Genomic DNA, 15,702 nt, shown 5'->3' with positions numbered 1-15,702 from the left:
TAATCAAATGCATATTTATTGCGAACCCATGCTGCACCCAGTCTTGTGCCTGGAACTGGGCTCCAGTGAGGAGCATGCCCCTTGCCTCCTGAGGCTTTTGATCTGGAAGGGGAAACAGTGAGTAATCAAATCATCATGGTAATGAGTGCATAATTGCAGACTTAGAGAGATTCTCTGGAGGCATGGGGCAGTTTATTAATTTGATTTAGTAAACACTTATATAGCATTTACTCTGTGTCTGACATTATTTTAAATACTTTAAGAATAATAACTCATTTAATCTCAATAATAACCCTATGAGGTAGGCATCCTTATTATTGTTACTATTTTGTACACATGAAGAAACGGAGGCACAGAGAGGTTATGTTGCCCAGGGTCACACAGCTGGAAAGTGGCAAAGCTGAGATATGCACCCATGCAGTCTTGATTTCATGCTCTTAACCACATAGGGTGCCACCGCTCTGCTGATAACATATTCCAAAGGAAGCAGTTTCTCTCTGGGGTTCCTTGCAAAGTGACATTTGGGATGGGATTTGAAGGAGGAAGAGGAAATGTTGACTAACAAATGGGGAAAGAACATTCCAAGTGGAAGGAACAGCTTGGGCAAAGTCCCCATGGCTGGATGAGGAATGGCAAGTTAGACTGGGAGATGGCCAGTGAAGCTTGGTGTGAGATGGGAGTAGGAGGTAAGCTGCAACCAAATGTTCCAGGGCAGTGAGGGCCATCTCGAGGATATTTTGAGTCTTTACCCTCAGGAAAATGGGAATGCATCTAAAGTGGTAAGCAATTGAATTTGCTTCTTGCAAAATGTTGCTATGAAACTGGAGGTCCAAGTCCCAGGCAGGTTGGAGACCTTGAGGTGGGTGATGATGACAATGACTGTAACAATAGAGATGACAACAGTAGTAGCAGTAACAACTATTATTTATTGAATGCTTACCCAAGGTTAAGCACCTGCTCCATTCTTTATTAGCAATGTATCAGTTCTCACAATCACATCCTATGAGATGAGGAGTAGTATAACACCCATTTTACAGATGGGTGCTCTGAGCTTAGAGAAATTCAGCAGTTGATTGGCACTATGTGGCTGGTACCTGGCAGAACCAGTTATTGTAACCAGACCTGTCTGGCTCCAGATGTTAGCTTTTATCTATAATAGTGCCTTCTTGCCCTGAGAGAACAGTGGAGGAGGAGCATGTGGCACATCTCAGCTAATGATCATTAGTTAGATGTCAGGGTCTTTCAACATATACTGTCTCATTTAATTCTTATACCATAACAACCAGGTGAACTAGACATTATTGGTCCTATTTCAAAGATTCAGAAATGGCAGCTCAGATAAATTGCCCAAGGTCACACAGTTCAGAGTCTGGATTTTAGCCCAGGTCATCTGGCTTCAAGAAAACCAGTGGTTAGTTATCTAAAGAAATTTCTCTGATTCCCTCTGGTCTGAATTCCCAGACTAATGTTCTCTCTTTGGCAAATGCATTTGGCTATTTGCCCAACTGATGTCCTCCACCTGGTCTTGCTGCAGATTCTAGTCATGTTGAGCAGCCACTTTCTTCAGTGGAGGCAGGACCTTGCTCTGCCCCACAGGTTGTATCTTGATTTATATTGATTAGTCTCTGGGGGAAGCCTTGTAATATCTGTAGGTGTTAATTATTAGGAATGATGGGTGTGACTTCATTCTTGCCAGTGAGAGGTGAGGAAAAGTCTGTTGGGTGGAGGGTGTGGGGAAAGTTTTTCCTCATTGTAGGGAAGAACTCAAAGCTTCTCTCTAGTTGAATTAACTAACCCTGAACTAACTCCCCTCTGGATTTCTTTTTACATGTCTTAATAAGTTTTTTAAATGCATAAGCTATTTGGAGTTAATTCTATTGTTACTGGAGGCCAAGAGTATCCTAAAAGATACACTCCTTTTTGGATTAATCCTCAATAGCCTTTGAGGGAGGGAGGAGAGAGAAGGAGCAAGATGAGGAAGGGGGGGAAGGGAGCCAGGGGCTTAAGAGCAGATGAAATGAAGGCGGCTTAAGAGTTCTCCTTGCCCTTTAAGCTGTAGGAATTGGTAAAACTTGCCCTTGTTTCAGTCCTGCTATTTTTTGAATTATAATGGTGCTTTCCCTGCCCAAGATAATCTGGGCTTTAGCCCCCTAAATGCCCCGGCTGCTTACCCTGTGTTCCCAGGGGCGGGGGGGGGGGGGGTGCCTATCTCTCCAAAGGATGCCTCTTTTAAGGTTCTAAACATTGACACTAGTTGATCTGGGAGTGATCTTTGAATATTTTATTTATTTTTTAATCCTCACACGAGAATATGTTTTTATTGATTTGAGAGAGAGAGAGAGAGAGAGAGAGAGAGAGAGAGAGAGAGAGAGAGATTGGTTGCCTCCCATATGCTCCCCAAATAGAGCTCGAACCTGCAACCTGGGTATATGCTCTGACCAGGAATCTAACCCGCTATCTTTTGGTATATGAAATGACACTCCAACCAACTGAGATACCTGGCCAGGGTTATCTTTAATTCCTTTGAAAAGCACATTCTGTAGGGAGCTATACAGAATGCTCTCCTCTCAGCAGTGCAAGAATTGATAAACTCTCACTGTGTTTCCTTATGGCCACTGATGACACAAGTTACACAGCATCACAGAGGGACTCACCACTGTACATTCTGATCCTGCTGTCTGGGAAAATGGCTCAAGTTGTTAAGGGCTGGACCTCAACCCCTTGGACAATGAACTAGGATGATTTGTATCTGTTTTAGATGAGGAAGCAAAGGCTCAATCTGTGCTGACCTTCTTGTTGAAAGTCAGGAGGAAGCCCAAAGTGTCCACATGGTGATGGGTTAGCTGTATCCTTCAGTGACCTCTTTCTGGGAGATATGGGGGATGTTCTCACAGAGCTCATATCTGCTGACATTTCCAAAGTTTCAGAAAGTTTACTCTTTGGGCCCATTGACTATTTAGAAGGTAAAGAAAGACAACAAACCGGTTTACGGGCCCCTAAATTGTTGGGGGTGGTCTGGGGAACTCTTACCTTCTCTTCGAGGCTTAGCTATCAGCTTCCATGAGCCCTCTGTGTCAGCACTATGAACTATCTTTTATATTCACAGCATCTCTGTAGAGACATATGTGGGATGTATTGCACTGATAAACTTAGTTCGTTGCCCTTCTCTGCATCCACGCCTTCTGCCATGTAACCTTGCTGCCCGGTCCCACCCAGATTCTGGGCACCACCACAAGGCAGAAGCAGTGTCTCGATTCTGAGCCTAGACTTCAAAATGTTCTGCATGTTTCACTTTTATGGTGCTTCTCTTTGAACTGCTGCCATCACCATAAAAAAAATGCCTGGGCCAGTGACTGGTTATAGGAAGTAGATACAAAGGATATGGAATAGGGCACATCCAACTGAGGCCAGCACAAGCCAACCAAAAGTTGACCAACCTCAGACATGTGAATCAATCCAGGTGAGAAGGCAGAGCCATCTGATCAACCCCTAGTGGTCCTCAGCTGTGTGAGCAATAAACCCTTACAATTGAATGCCACTAAGTTTTTGGTTTTTATTGCATTGCATTACTGAGAAACGTCAGCATTTATCACATTGTTTAGAAACAGTTTTAGTTTGTTACCTCTGGAAAACTATAACTCTTTGCAGGCATGGAGATAACAAAATCAATAATTATGATGCTAATGATGGTGATGATGATGATGATGATAAAGTTGATGATGGTGATGCTGATGGGATGATGCTGATGTGATGATACCGATGATGATGTGATGATGCTGATACTGATGATGACGATGGTGTTGATGATGATGGTGATGATGATGGTGATTATGCTGATGGTGATGATGATGATATATTATACATACCACTCTAAGTTATTTATCATAATCATTATGGCAGCCCCATAAAATGGAAATGGTTAATGTCTCCACTTCACAAGCATGGGCACTAAGGCTTCAGTTGAAGAGCGGTGAGCCCAAGGTCACAGCACTAGCACACATCGCATAGCCTTGAGCACCAAGCACAGCAGTAAGCATAGAGTCAATGCTCAATGTCTGTTGGCTGAATGAGTAGCTATGCTTCAAATTGTATTCAGTTGAATAAGCCTGAAGCAGATTAAAGTAAAATAGTACATCTGCCTTAAGTGAACATAAATGAGAAGAATAACTTTTCCTGCTTCTTCAATCTTTAGCTTATGTAGCCTCTTTGTGCAGTGGACCCTAAATACCTAACATTTATCCATTTTACTTCATTCCTTGGTAATACATTAACACTAACCATTGGATTCGTGTTACAAACAAGAAAACATGCCCTGTTGTGTGTGTGTTAACAACACTATAAATCAAGTTTGCCTTATTTTGAAATCTAATTCAATTACAGAGAAACTATACTGTGCAGGCGATTAAACTGTAAATTGCCAGTGTCCTCTGGGTGATTAGATTACTAAATATGTTCCCTTCCATAACTTACCTCTGTCCGTATTGTATATGGTCTATGCCTGCTCAAGGATGGGAGCATTTTACCTGACATGCACCACATTGAAGGATATTTATGGTACTTCTCGGATTTGGAATATCTTCTTCAAGGGGATACCAATGCATCATGCAAACTCTTAAGACTTATTACACTTCTCTAAGTGGAAAGGCCCACTTGAAGTATCTCTCTTTTTTTCTTACAAGTGCTCAGCTATTGGAACACAGAATTATGAAATGTGACCTTTCTTGTTGTCCACAAAAATAATCTCCGGCTGTCTCTTCTAGGTCAAGGCATGAAGGCTAAAGGCCTTGCCTTCTCAATGATGAGTTTCTCAGGAAAGCAGGTGATGTGGAGGTTGAGAGTCTTTGAGACGCCTGTGCCTGCATGAGAAATTTCAGCTGCGGGTAGAAATACTGGTTGCCAGGCTTCCTTTCACTGGCCCAAGGCAAAAAGCAGAGAAAGGGGGATTGATTTCATTCACTGACTCACTGTTTCTTTAACAAATATTTATTGAGTGGTGCAATATGCCCAGACCTCTTAAGAACTGTAACAACATAGTTATGTTTGTCTAGTTCTTCACGGCTTATAAAGCATCTTTCGAATAATTCTCTCATTTGCTCCTCATAAAAATCTTATGAGGTAGGCAGGGTAGGAATAATCATGGTATTTTTGAATTGCCAATGATAATGTTGGGCATGAATTGAGCAATTATTATATGCCAGGGTTGACATTAAATGCTTCACAAATGAATCCTTTGACGTGAGTGCGATATATATATATATATATATATATATATATATATATTATGTATGTATATATATATCTACACTAATAAAAGAGAAAAATGGTAATTGGCATATGGCGATACCGTTTTCATTGGCTAATCAGGGCTATATGCAAATTAACTGCCAACTAAGATTGGCAGTTAACTGCCAACAAGATGGCGGCTAATTTCCATATGTAGGCACAATGCAGGGAGGCGAAAGGGAAAGCAGGAAGAAGCCCCCTGCCACTGACAGTGATCGGAAACCCAGGGGGGAGCTAAGAGCTGGGGGGCAGGGCAAAGGCAGCCCTGGGGCCGCCTTTGCCCTGCCCCCCAGCCATGATCGGAGAATCAGGCGCCTTTGCTGCCCTGGCCAGTGATAGCAGGAAGTAGGGGTGGAGCCAGCGATGGGAGCTGGGCATGTTCGAAGCTGGCAGTCCCAGGAGCTAGGGGTCCCTTGCCTGGGCCTAAAGCGAAGCCCACGATCACGGCCCCCCCCCGCTGCCACTGCAGGTCCCCGCTGCCCGGGCCAGACGCCTAGGCCAGAGGCGTTAGGCCTGGGCAGGGGCGGAGCCTGCAACCGCGGGGAGCTGGGGGTCCCCTGCCCAGGCCTGACACCTCTGCCGGAGGCCTCAGGCCTGGTCAAGGGGCCGATCCGGTGAGTGGTGATCGGAGGATGATGAGGGTCAACTCCTCTGGCTGAGGCATCAGGCCTGGGTGGGGGGCGGAGCCGGGGATTGGGGGGATATGATGGTCCCCTTGCCCAGGCCTGAAGCCTGGGTCAGAGGCGTCAGGCTTGGGCGGGGGGTGGAGCAAGTGATCAGAGGGAGATGGGGGTCCCCTGCCCAGGCATGATTCCTGGGCCAGAGGCCTCAGGCCTGGGCGGGGGCCAGAGCCAGTGATCGGGGGGAGATGGGGGCCCCCTGTCCAAGCCTGACATCTCTGGCGGAGGCGTCAGGCCTGGGCAAGGGGCCGATCAGGCGATCGGAGGGTGATGGGGGTCAACGCCTGAGGGCTCCCAGTATGTGAGAGGGGGCAGGCTGGGCTGAGGGACACTCTCCCCCCCGCCCCCACACCCAGTGCACGAATTTCATGCACCAGGCCCCTAGTATACATATATATTTATATATATGTATGTATATATATATATGTATATATATGTATGTATATATATATATATATATATATATATATATATATATAGGACTCAAGGAAGCTTGAGTGACTTGCCTAAGATCATATTACTTCTAAGTGGCAGATCCTGGATTCACACCTGAGTTCTCTGACACCAGAAGTCCATGTCCTAAATCACATAGAAGCCTGCCTCCCAGCACTGGAGCTTGGATTTGATGTCTTCCTATATGGCTCTATCCTTAACAATGGAATGCTCTAAGGCAGTGGTCGTCAAACTGCGGCTTGGCAAACTGTGGCTCATGAGCCACATGCGGCTCTTTGGCCCCTTGAGTGTGGCTCTTCCACAAAATACCAACTTCTGCACATGGGCCACGAAGTTTCAATTGCACTGTATGTGTGTGCTGCACATGGTATTTTGTGGAAGACCCACACTCAAGGGGCCAAAGAGCCACATGTGGCTCGCGAGCCGAGGTTTGCTGACCACGGCTCTAAGGGATTTATCCTGACACATGGAGCTGAACTGGCAGTGGAAAACTCTTAACTCCTCCCTCAGATTTTACCTCTATTTTCTTGTTTGGCCATTAGAAATTTCTAAGGGTAGTATTCTCTCGGAGAAGGTCAGAGAGTCCAGTAAAGGAACCCAATTTCTTGGGACTTTTGTGAATCTAGCAGGAAGGCAGAAATTCAAAATAATAACAATAATTTAAAATATATCTTAATTGCTTAATGTGTTTGTTTTCAAAAGGAATTCTTGGGTGAACCAGACTCTGGTTATACTACTGGTTATCTGTGCACATCCACTTCTGCTTGAATAGCTCCATAAGGCGATCTTTCCAATAGTTTGAAGGTCTTTGCTAACTACTCAGAATAACTCTTCATGTTTGCAAAGAGATTTACTACTTAGAGAACCTCCTACAATCAGTATTTTATTTGATCCTCCCAACCATTATGTTCAGGAATAGGATATTTTTACCTATTTAAAGTGTACAACTCAATAGGTTTAAATATATCCACATGGTTGGACAAGCATCACCTTAATTAATTTTAGAAATCTTTTATTACCAGTAACCCTCCCCCCCACCCATTAAGCAGTCAATGCTCCCAGCCCTGGGAATCACTAATCTACTTTCTGACTCTAGAGAGTTGCCTATTCTGGATATTTCATATGAATAAAATGGGTGGCTGCTTTCACTTCACATAATGTTTTCAAGACTTCCATGTTGTAACATATTTCAGCACTTCATTGCTTTTTATTATTGAAAAATAATCGATTGTATGCATATACCACATTTTATTCATTTATCAGTTGATATACATTTAGATTGCATCCATTTTTTTGGCTCTTAAGAATTATGCTGCTATAAATATTTGTGTACAAATTTTTATAAACATATGCTTTTATTTCTCTTGGGAGTGAAATTGCTAGATCATATGGCAAATACACACACACACACACACACACACACACATATATATATGTATATATATAGTATATGTATATATATAGTTTGTTTAACAATTTCAAGAATTGCCAAACTGTTCTCTAAAGTGGCTGCCCCACTATATGTAAATTGCCATTCCCTCTAACAGTGAATGGGGTTCCATTTTTTCCACATCTTTGCCAACATTTGTTACGATTTTTAAACATTTTATCTATCCCAGTGGGTGTGAAGTAGTATCCTATTGTGGTTTTGATTTGCATTTCTGAATGACTAATGCTTTTTAATATATTTTTATGTGCTTACTGCTCATTTGTATATCTTCTTTGAAGAGATGCTTATTAGTTTCTTTGTCGGTTTTTAAAGTGGGTTATTTATGTTTTGAATATTGAGTTGTGAGAGTTATTATATGTTTTTGGATACCAGTCCTTTATCAGTTTATGATTTTCCAATATGTTACCATTCTGTGGGTGTCTTTTAACTTTCATGATGGTATGATGTCCAGCACAAATTTTTAAATTTCTATGAACTTTAGTTTATGTATTTTTCTTTTGTAGCTTGTGCTTTTACTATCACATATAATAAGGCTTTGCCTAACCTGAGATTATTAAGCTTTACTCCTGCATTTTCCTCTAAGTGGTTTGTGTAGTTTGGGCTCCTATATTTACATCAATGATCTATTTTGAGTGAATTTTTATGATTGGTGAAAGGAGGTCTCACTTATTCTTTTGCACCCACATATCCAGTTGCTTTAACATCATTTGTTGAAAAGACTATTTTCCCCAGTGAATGCTGTTGACACTCTTGTCAAAATCAATTGATCATAAGCATGAGGATTCATTTATGGATTCTCAACTATATTCCATCAATCTCTGTATGTCTATCCTTATGCCAGTACACACTGTCTTAATTACTGTAACTTTGTAGAAAATTTGAAATTGGGGTTGTTTGTTCTTTATTTTCAAGATTGTTTTGGCTATTCTGGGTTCTTTTATTTATCTATGAATTTTAGAATCAGCTTGTCAATTTCTGAAATGAAAAAGGCAGCTGGAAGTTTGACAGGGATTGTGTTGAATCTATAGGTCAACGTGGAGGGTATTTTTGACTCAACAGTACTCACTTCCAATCCATGTCTGTGGAATATCTTTTCATTTACTTAGTTCTTTTCAAATTTTTTCAAGTGTTTTTTACATCTCAGTGTAAACATTTTGCATTTCTATTAAGTGTTTTTCTAAGCATTTTATTCTTTTTGATTCTTTGTAAATGGACATATTTCTTAATTTAATTCTCAAGTTGTTCATTGCTAGTGTAAAGAAATATGATTGGTTTTTTAATATTTATCTCATGTCATGCAGTCTTGCTGAACTTGCTTATTAGTTCTAATAGTTTAATATTATAATCATTATTATTATTTTGATTCCCCAGGCTTTTCTATGTACAAGATCTTGTCATTTGAAAATAGAGATAGTTCTACTTCTTGCTTTTCCATCTGAATGCCTTTATTTTTCTTGGCTAATTGCTTTGGCTAGAACCTGCAGTACATGTTAAAGAATATATGTATATTATTGATTTTAGAGAAGGTAGAGGGAGAGAGAGAAACATCAAGGATGAGAGAGAATCATTGATTGGCTGCTTCCTACATGCCTCCTATCAGGAATGGGCCCTGACTGGGAACTGAACCCTGGCCTCCTGGTTCATAGGTTGACGCTCTCAACTATTGAACCACACTGTCTGGGCAGCTGTGAGTATTTTGTAGATTCCTTTATCAGTGTGAGGACATTTCCTTCTTTTCCTAGAGTGTTGACAATTTTAATCATGAATAGTTGTTGAGTTTTGCCAAATGTTTTTTCCTGCATTATTGAGATAATCATGTCATTTTTGTTCTTTATCCTACTATCTCCCCACTCTTAATTGTTATGCCCTTGATTGTCTCATCTGTCCTGACCCTGCCCATGAGACTTTTTCAAAGGACCTGCAGCTGGAACATCCCAACACTAAACTGTGGGGAGCCGGCAGGGCCATGGCATACTCAGCCCCAGGGCGCCTTATGTGCCATGCCAGCTCAGCCTGGTTCAGTGACCCTGAGTGGGGGGGTGAAAGGATTGAGAAAAGACAGACAAGAGAATGAAAGCTGGGTCTCGGTGGGATACTGCTCCCTGGTGAGGAGACAGCGCCAGCGCCCACAAGCCCTGTCTTTATTTTATAGCAGATGCTACGAGGCAAAGTAGGGGCGTGATCAAGTTGTTTACAGCATTCTTGTGAGTTTCAACCTTACTCAACTACATGCACCTGAACTCTAGCACAAGGCACGTGGGGCCACGTGTTTGGACCATAGGTTCAAGCTTACAACCACAGCTGTTGCCTATAATTGTGCTGGGAGGGCCCTGCCCTCCAGCTGGAACTTGCATGTGGCAATGAGAGGACCCTGTCCTTTCATTAGTCCAAGGCTTGAACCTGGCCAAAACACTGTAGCTGCGCCCCATACTAAACAAGTCCCAAACAGAAGATCAAGTGCAAGGTTTGCTGCTTTTAAATACAGAATGACAAATACAGATATGACTTCATGGTGGTTTTTTTTGTTTGTTTTTTTGGTGGCAGGGAGACACCTAGGAGGTCTTGAATATATATATCTTGTCTTTTTTCTGCATGGGTTGGGGTCTAAACAGAAGCTCAGCTTGGTGGAATCACAAACCTGAGGGTATGGGGCTTTGTTAGCCAAGAGCTCTCATAGAACCAGAGTGCTCTACTGACATTCTGTCTTTTCCACAGTTACATTGTATAATATAACCAAGTCCTATAAAATTAAAATCAAGATTGAAATAGGGTTTGTTAATTACAGTATTTAACTGTTGTCGTTATTGTTTCCTTGGAGATTAATGAGGTGAGTTATTGTAACATAATTAAGCTACAGTGTAGCTAATCTCTTACAAACCCTTGCAATTCACTGTTGTTCCAGTATCGTTTGAAGGTTAATTTTACTTTGCTGGTATAGACTTGGCAATGCGCTATCTATTGAAATATGTTTTTAATTATATTTGAAAGTCATTAGTCAAGGACTCTGCTGGGCTGTTCTGCACACGCTTGCCATGGAGAAATCCAGATACAATTAGACTCATTACAGTCATCCATCCCAATGCCCAGGTGCCCCCAGGGCATTGAGGGGAATCACTGACAGATGGTACACACGAACCGCTTTGGGCCTCAATCTGGTTCCAGCCAGGATTCTTTGTTAGTGGAATATTTGGGGAAAGTCCCCACTGTGGCATTAGGTATGGGGGCCAGCATCCAAAGTGGACTCTTAAGTGACCTGACCGCAGATGTGGACTTTCTCAAACACACCTAGGTCTTAGATCTTTCGCATCTTAAGGCTCATGGATACCTTTCATGCTTAGAATATCCCTTATCTGGCTTAGGACTCATCATTCATCAGGTCTCAGCTTAAATATCACTCCATCCAAAGAGTCTTCCAGGATCCACCTCTCCCTTCCACCCCCTATCAGCTCTCCTGTTATCAGCTCTCATTTTGCCCTGGGTTTTCCTGTGTGGAACTTATCACCTTGTGCAATTGCACATCTTTGATTACCTGTTTGTTTCCTTCCTCATAATATAGAGGATCTGTTTGCTCTCTACCCTCTTCACAAGCTCCTGGCACACAGAAAACCCTCAGGTGTGGTGGTGGAACGAACAACTTGCTAATCTCCGACAGCCTAACTCAGTGGTTGGCAAACTGTTGCCCCTTGAGTGTGGCTCTTCCACAAAATACCATGTGCAGGCGCACACATACAGTGCGTTTGAAACTTCATGGCCACACTCAAGGGGCCAAAGAGCCGCATGTGGCTTGCGAGCCACAGTTTGCCGACCACTGGCATAACTGGCAAGAGAGCCAGCCTCAGCTTTGCAACTCTTCTTTTCACTCTAGTTTGATCCATGCTGAAGGTCTGGACACTCCTCACCTCACCCTTCCTCCTGCCTCAATTCACTCATCTGCCATGTGGGGAAACACACGGGATCTTCCTCAGAGGGTATGTCTTGAGACAGCAGTGACCATCACAAGGCAGATAGTCATCAAGGGCCATTTTCTCATTTGTCTGCTGTATGAGGGACTTGGCCTGGTGGTGTCTGAGGCCTGACTTCTAAGGTCCTCAATCTGAGATGGAACAGGTGACTGACAGCTATGGAATAGATAATGGGAATGGTAGCCATGGACTTCTCAAATCAGAAGTTTGGCACCAGACTGGCCTTGCTCTTTTGATTTCTCTAAGGCAATAGTTCTCAACCTTCCTAATGCCGCGACCCTTTAATATAGTTCCTCATGTTGTGGTGACCCCCAATTTCATTGTTACAAATTGAACATAATTAAAGCATAGTGATTAATCACAAAAACAATATGTAATTATATATGTGTTTTCCGATGGTCTTAGGTGACCCCTGCGAAAGGGTCGTTCAACCCCCAAAGGGCTTGCGACCCACAGGTTGAGAACTGCTGCTTTAAGGCAAAGCAGGTCCTATAGGGGCACCTATTTAAAGAACGCAAAACAAGTAAGATATTTCACAATGGCTTCCATTTCTTAAAGTGACTGCTGCTTACAAAAGCATTTTGGAGGAGACTATGTTGGTTGTAAGCAGGCCAGAGCAATTTCTTGTTTTGTTAACTCCCTTGTCTAAGATATCTTAAGGTAAATTCCCATCATTAGGTACCCCCATCCTCCCATAACCACATCAAAATTACAACTTAACTACAGAACAACCATCACTCAGAACCATCTGAAATCTAGCAGAATGGAAATTCTACAAGAAGGGATTTAAAGAAGCTACATCAAGACTGGTAGGAGGGGCAGAGACTCAAAACAGGCTGGCTCCCCATCCACCTGTGTTGACTAAAAACCAGGAGGAATATTTCCTGTGGAGGTCCTGCCTGAGGAGCTAGGGGTCCCAGCCCCACACCAGGCCCCCCATCCCAATTTCAGGGCCAGGAGGAGAAGTCCTCATAACTTCTGGCTGTAAAAACAAGGAGGGATTGTGGCTGAATGAGAGAGAGGTTGCTGGAGTCCCAGGCAGTTCCTCTTAAAGGACCTGCACATGGGTTTACTCAGATTCACTCTCTCTGAGCTCCAGCACCAGGCAACAGCTCAAAAAGGACCAGGGGCATATGGGGAGGGACTGAATTGTCTGGCTTTAGGGAAAGGGCTGGGAAGGGGGCAGCTTTCTCCAAGACAAAAGTGGTGGCAGAGGCCATAGTTCCTTTTCTGGACTCTCCCCACAACTTCCCCAGAGCCAGCAGGTAGCACCATATCTGAGTCACCATCAACCAGGCTCACACTGTTTGCCCTGCCCTAGTGATTCTGTGAGACCCCACCCCACCCAGCCTGCAGGCCCACCCAAGCTGTTTCCAGTGGCTTTTCCATGCAAATGACTTGTCTTGGCTCATGCTTCAGACTTTCCTAAAAGCTCTCAAACAAGCAGCATCTGGCTTCAGCATACCCTGTTTCTCATAGTAAGTGGCCCAAGCCTGGCACTAGCAGCAGCTGGCCTTGATTTGCAGCTTGACCTTGCTTGGGCACCTCCAAACTCAGCATAAATAGCAGCCATCTCCAGATCGCTTTGTAGTCATGCTGGATGGCCCTGGACAGAACATTGGTGGTGGCTGACCTTGGCCTGCACCTTTAGGGAGGCCCCATAACCAGGCCCCTGATTGACAGCTTCAGATTATGTCAAAGCACCACCCAAATACCTCCACAAGTGACACACTCAACGGGCAGGCAGTAGGTCCCAGAGGAGGCCTGCAGAAGTAAGTCCTTCTTTGTGGGGTGGGCCCTGCACAGCTCATCCTCCACATGGTCAATGTCTGGAGGTTGTTGGTCATAGCCTGTCCTTGTAACCAAGGGGTAAATCCCTCCTATTGATGTGCCAACAGCAACCAAGTCTCAACTACAACAGGAGGGTGTGCACAACCCACATGTCACCCAATGCCCAGCTTGGGTGATCTGGTAGGCTGTGCCTCTGGATCCTACAGAACACCTATTATATTAGGCCACTCTATCAAGCCTGGGAGATGTAGCAGTTCTACCTAATACAAAGAAACAAACACTGGAATGGTGCCATAATGCAGAGACAAAAAAAAAAAATGTCCCAAATGAAAGAATAGAACAAAACTCCAAAAAGAACTAAACAAAATATAGACAAGTAATGTAATTGATGCAAAATTCAAAACACTAGTTATAAGGATGCTCAATGAACTTAGTGAGAACTTCAACAGCATAGAAAAAGGACACGGAAACCATAAGAAATAACCAGTCAGAAATGAATGATACACTAACTGAAATGAAGAAATATTTGCAGGAAATCAACAGTACAATGATTAAGGTGAGAATCAAATCAGTGGTTTGGAGATAATAAAGCAAAAAACACCCAATCGTAACAGCAAAAAGAAAAAATAATCCCCCTAAGTGAGGATAATGTAGGAAGCTTCTGGGACAACTTGAAGCATACCAACATTTGCACCATGGGGTTGTGGAAAGAAAAGAGAGAGAACAAGAAATTGAAAAGCTATTTGAAAAAAAAATAATGATGGGAAAATTCCCTAACCCGGTGAAAAGAATAGACTTGCAAGTCCAGGAAACACAGAGAGTGCCAAACAGGATGAACACAAAGAAGGACACACCAAGGCATGTCATAATTAAAATGCCAAAGGTTAAAGACAAAGAGAAACTCTTAAAAGCAGCAAGAGAAAAGCACTTAGTTATCTGCAAGGGAGCACCCATACAACTGTCATCTGATTTCTCAGCAGAAAACAGAAACTTTGGAGTACATTATTAGAAGCCAGGAAATAAACCACTGAAAAGGATTTTTTTTTTTTTTTTTTTTTTTGGTGTCATGCTTCATTTAATCTGAAGAGTATTACAGGCTCTCCGTCCTCTGGTATAAGTTATAACGTTACAGAACAAGCAGTGAATTCAACCATTTAAACACTAAGTAAGTCTACACGTTGTTACTGTCTGGTTTCCTAAAGGAGTCACCCGCCCCATTTCAGTAGACGTGCACCATGCCATGCAGTGGTTCTCAACCTGTGGGTCGCGACCATCGGAAAACACATATATCAGATATTTACATTCCGATTCATAACAGTAGCAAAATTACAGTTATGAAGTAGCAACAAAAATAATTTTACGGTTGGGGGACACCACAACATGAGGAACTGTATCAAAGGGTCGCGGCAATAGGAAGGTTGAGAACCACTGCGAGGAACATCCAGAACAGGACATAGGTGAAGAGACGTCTTCGGGACTTAAAGTATCTGTTCCACCTCCTGCCCGCCTTGAGGATGAGGAGCAGGGAGAGCAGGATGGAGGCAAGCAGGTAGAGACCAGTGAGGCCGAGGATGCCGGCCATGGCCCCCGCGCCAACACCGAGGTCCAGGACCGCGGCATTGCCTCGCCGCACGGCTGCCTCACTGACGAACGGCGGCCCTTCCCGCTTGGCCACCACCAGGGCCATCGCAGCCCGGGCGCTCGGCCTCTGCTTTCCCGTGGAGCTGGAACAGTGTCGCAGCCCCTTGGTGTCCACAGTCTGCGGTACAGACCCCCGTGGCGCCATCTTGCCCCAGAGCCTGCTGGGAGGGCCCAGGCTGCGCATGCGTCAAGACCGAGCTCCCGCCCTCTAGCGCATGCGCCGCGGGGCGCCCTGAGCAGGATTCTTGATCCTCACACAGGGCCTGCAATAGCCACCTTTACTATCAGCCAGACTAGAAAACCTCTAGATGCACAGGCATTGAATCATTTACGTGGAAGGGTCTTGCTGCAGTAGTGAGGAACAGTTAATTAACCATACAACATGGTATAACATTATTTGGCCATGTACCATCACAGGAAACTGCTCTGCTTATTTCAATCA

General features: G+C 43.6%; 1 protein-coding gene across 6 annotated transcripts in view; it reads left to right on the top strand.

Moving 5' to 3' along the window:
* Positions 1-15,702, top strand: part of RBFOX1 (RNA binding fox-1 homolog 1) — a 2,169,222-nt gene that overhangs the window by 459,418 nt on the left and 1,694,102 nt on the right. The gene's annotated exons all lie outside the window — the stretch shown is intronic.

This window comes from Myotis nattereri (genome assembly GCF_964212035.1).
Source record: "Myotis nattereri genome assembly, chromosome: 4".
Lineage (NCBI taxonomy): Eukaryota > Metazoa > Chordata > Mammalia > Chiroptera > Vespertilionidae > Myotis > Myotis nattereri.
This window is presented reverse-complemented; position numbering and strand designations above follow the sequence as displayed.